The 4,570-nt window shown below is 38.5% G+C and overlaps 1 pseudogene across 1 annotated transcript; it reads right to left on the reverse strand.

Annotated features, from left to right (window-relative positions):
• Positions 1-820: 820 nt before the first annotated feature.
• On the reverse strand, positions 821-2,670 carry LOC149249149 (uncharacterized; annotated as a pseudogene). The gene is made up of 3 exons (XR_016265817.1): positions 2,540-2,670; positions 1,737-2,387; positions 821-1,525 (listed from the first exon to the last, which is right to left on the reverse strand). The product of XR_016265817.1 is annotated as an uncharacterized LOC149249149 (transcript).
• Positions 2,671-4,570: the final 1,900 nt, after the last annotated feature.

Genomic DNA, 4,570 nt, shown 5'->3' on the forward strand with positions numbered 1-4,570 from the left:
TCTAAGGCAGGCTGCTCTTAGGGGAGTGACTGGATCACTTTCCAGTGTTTTGAAAACGGCATCCTACAAGAGGAAGGACAAATTCAGATTTAAAATCTCAACTTTCCCGGTCGAAGCTCTCTGTTTTCTAGCCTCCGGGTGGATTTGATCGCCGGATGTTTCTCTCCACGTCTTTCCCCTCTTCATCATCATCTTTCCACTCTTCTCTGGATCACTGGAGGCTTTCAGATCCAGTTATTAGTTTTTGCATTGATGTCTATCTTTCAAGTCTGTTGGCTTTTTATCTCTTGGTTGTGATAATAGATCATTGTAGGGCTTTCAAAGCAGAGAAGTTTCTATGTTTCTTTGTTACATCTAAGACTGAAGTTTCTCTTTTTAACTTATACTGTTTTTAGTCGAAATACTGATACATGTTTTCTATTGTAACCATTTTCTTTATTATTAATAGAAAGAGTTTCTTCTGATCGAAAAAAAGAAGGGTGAAGCAATCCTCTTATAGTATGGCTTTCACAGGCAGGTTTCTGTATGGTTTTGTACGTTTTACATTTATTACTATCATAGTACTGGGGTTTTTGCATTTGTGAGGGCCGTGGAGTTCTCATCCGGAAGAGATGTTTGGGTAAATTTGTATTGACTTTACTCACATAGGGCTTTCTAAGCTGGAGACTCTGTTTTTTGGTTAGTGGAGAAAATTGAGTGTCTTCTGTTGCTGTGGTGCATAGTGCTTGTGTTTTGGCAATATCGCCTGCGGGAAATAGGCTGCTGTATATAGTGTAGATGTTAAACCTGAAGAATTAAAGAACAACTATATGAACCCATAAGAAATTGCTCCTAATCAGTGAAATTCAATACCTGAAGATGCTGGAGAGGTGGTAGGAGCGGCAGCGCCGCAGAAGACGACCGTATAGTACTTAGTGCCTGCGGGGCAAGTGAACGTGCTTTTGGCGCTGTCATATGGATAGCTGTAGGCCTGAGGGCATTGCGTCTTGAAGAAACGCGAATAGTTAGTGGCAGGGCAATTATTTCCCTCGTATTCCCCAGTGCAGCAATGTTGGGATGTATTGAAAATAGTGCAGGCGCTCATGCATCCACCAGTGGCCCTTAATTCTGAAGGACAATTGGCAGTTATGTTGCTGCTGCAAGAGATCGCTTGGCACTCAGAGTTAGAGGGTATGAACGAAATTGGAAGGTTGAATCCGCCAGCGAGAGATGTCATAGTTGTTGTGGTTCGGGATTTGATTGAGACTGTACTCAACCATAGTCGCTGGGGGTGTAATTCCTTCACACTTTGGGTCACGCTCGCATTGCCCGGTTGTGCAATACAGTGTACCCGAGCACTCCTCTGTTATGCAGTACGCACACCCAGTGCGCCCCCAAATTCTGCCAGCTATCGGACCGGCAGTGAGAGGAACAGTCCACGACTGTCCTCTGCCCAGCTGCATCCATGGGTCGCCTAATTGACTTCCGAATGGCCAAACGGTGAATTCGCAGTCATTCCGTAACTCTATGGTCACACCTCCTGCTCCTGCGAGAATAACAAATACAGTAATAAAGTTGGACTCTTGAACATACATAAATATCCAATTTGGAGTAACTTACCTTTTAAATATCATAGCATTATAAATAAATGATTGCAATACTGTTCATAATTTCATGTCACAAAACCTTGAATGTCAAAAGAGGTGTATTGAGGAGACAGTGCGCCTACTTAGCTTTTAGTTAGTGAGATTCAATACCAGAAGGGGGGGAAGAAGTGGCAGCGCCGCAGAAGACGACCGTATAGTTACTGCCTGCGGAGCAATTGAACGTGGCCGTGGCGTTATCAAGTGGATAGCTGTAGGCCTGGGGGCATTGTGTCTTGAAGTAACGCGAATAATTAGTGGGACGGCAATTATTCCCGCCGTAATCCCCAGTGCAGCAATATTGGGATGTATTGTAAACAGTGCAGGGGCTCATGCATGCGCCCGGCACCTTCAATTCTGCTGGACAATTGGCAGTTATGTTGCTGCTGCAAGCGATCGTTTGGCAATTAGAGTTAGAGGGTTTGATCGAAATTGGAATGTTGAATCGGCCAACGAGAGAGATGCGATAGAAGTCGACGTTCTCGGCTTCATTGAGACTGTACTCGACCATAGTCACTGCACAGTTTTGTACACTCCCACCCGTGTTCTTGCATTCCCCGGTTGTGCAGAGCTGTCCGATGGTACACCCAGTCCTCCCCCAAAATCTGGCACTTGTCGAACCGGCAGTGAGTGGAGCCGTCCACGAGCGTCCAGCCACGTCCAGTTCTCTTATGCCGTTTGTTTGTGTCTCGTCTATTTGTGTCCCGTCTACCCAAACGGAGAATTGGCACTCATTCAGGAACTCAATGGTCACACCTCCTGCTCCTGCGACTCCCGAGGATAACAAATACAGTAATAAAGTTAGACTCTTCAACATACATAAATATCCAATTTGCAGTTATTACCTTGTATAATCCAACTGGATAAAGATGCCATGAATGCCAGCGAAACTGTCTTTGCGCTTTTGCAGTTATTACCTTGTACAACGCAACAGGACAACACCGCCATGAATGCCAGAGAAACTCCCTTTGCTCTCGCCATTGCAAACGCTGTGACTCAAACATTTCCCCGGCAAAAGCTATATAACGCCTCCGCAACAACAGCGAATTTTGAATAGTTCTAGTTTGACGCCTCCAGAACAACAACCAATCTTGGATAGTTCTAGTTTGACTGAGTCATTCACAACTAGAACAACAACCAATCTTGGATAGTTCTAGTTTGACTAACCGTAAGAGGCATTCACAACTAGAGGCGTGTTTTCCACGGTTTCACAAGGATTCACAATTAAGAGCGCGTTATCGCAATCAGTAACCATCCCACGGTCTCGCATAAGACGCCGTGTCGTGTGGGGGTTGATCGATACTTTCTCCTGCACCATTGACAATTGGGTCGATCAATAATCACGATTCACACCTGAAGGGATATTACTAGTCTAGGTTTATCTTATTTTAAAGTTGGCTTTATTAAGTGTTGAAAAAATTAAATCTTGTAAACAATTCCTAATTCTCCGACCAAAACAAGCCCACCACACATGCTTCCTTTTTATAAAATGATATGTTATATAGTTAAGCAAAATTAAAATTTATGAAGAAATTTTTCCAAAATAATTAAATAAAAAATTATTTAATTTAGTTCTAAAATGACAAGGAAAAAATTATTTTCGTTTAAAAGTAAGTTCGATCGGTGATTGTTTTGATAGTGAGTTGTTAAACCTCAAGAGGTATCGGGTCTAAACCATATGGATCAGCCTCTATATATAAACAAAATTTAAATTTTTTTTGGTTCTAAAGGTTAAAATAATATAAATATAAAAATTATATTTTTTTAACAAAGTGGAAAATATATTATAATTTTGTTGTCAAATCAGCAGTGGGAACAACAGTCATTAATTGTTATCTACCAATATAAGTGGAGTCATCAATGTTATTCAGTTGTCAAACAAGTAGTAGGGACAACCATCACTAATCGTTATCAGTGGGGACAATAGTCACTAATTGTTATCTACCAATATAAGTGGAGTCATCAATGTTATTCGGTTGTCAAACAAGTGGTAGGTACAACCATCACTAATCGTTCTCTGCTAATGTAGGTTGACTCATCAATGTTATTCAAAGAAAACCACACCACATGTAATTACCCACTAGATAATTTATGGCGTAGTCCAACATATAGACAAAATGACATTTTTTAAAAGCATTTTTCTGTTTTATTTTAATCATTATCCATCAAAGATTTTTAAAAACTTCAATTTAAGTTGTTTAATCTATATAAATCGAGTGCTCCGGTGGTTTTTCAAGGTAGTTGTGAAACCAGCAATGGGGACGACCATCTTTAATTGCTATTTGTTAATACATGGTGACTCATCATTGTTATTCAAAAAAAATTATACCACACGTAATTACCTGCTAATGGTGCCTAAAAAGTACTCTGAAACTTGGGTCATTAATATGTTTCCTCACTTATAAAGAAAATAAATTCTTAACCAAAAAACAATTTTAAAACATATTCTAAAATCTAAATATTAAAAAAATATTTTAAATAATTACATTTTATATATTTTTTAACTTAATAATTGAAAATCAAAATTTAAAATTAGAAATGCTTATCAAAACGTTCAAAAAGGCATAAATTTGAAAGCCATAAAAACAAGAAATTAGAAATACAAAAGTCGATAAATTGAAGATATCGAGGTCAAAAATAAAAAATTAAATTACAACCATAAAAGTCAAGAAAGAATGAAAATCATAAAGGTAAAAGAAAGACTTCGAGTCAATATTTAAGAAAAGGATGGTTTATATTTTATTATATAATTAGAGAAAATGGAAGGCTTTCCTATTTCACTTTTGTTGCGAATATTTTCAAATTGAAATTTTCTTATCTTCGTGATTAATTTTTTTATGAAAGGTGTTGTTAAGGTATTAAAAGTATCGATTATAGTATGTGAGATAGAGAATGTAAGTGAATAAGCGTGGTTGTGTAAGTTTTTTTAAAATGATTAATAAAACCAT

This window comes from Pinus tabuliformis, chromosome 7, assembly GCF_031772625.1.
Source record: "Pinus tabuliformis cultivar Carrire ecotype Pingquan chromosome 7, CPIR1, whole genome shotgun sequence".
Classification (NCBI taxonomy): Eukaryota; Viridiplantae; Streptophyta; class Pinopsida; order Pinales; family Pinaceae; genus Pinus; species Pinus tabuliformis.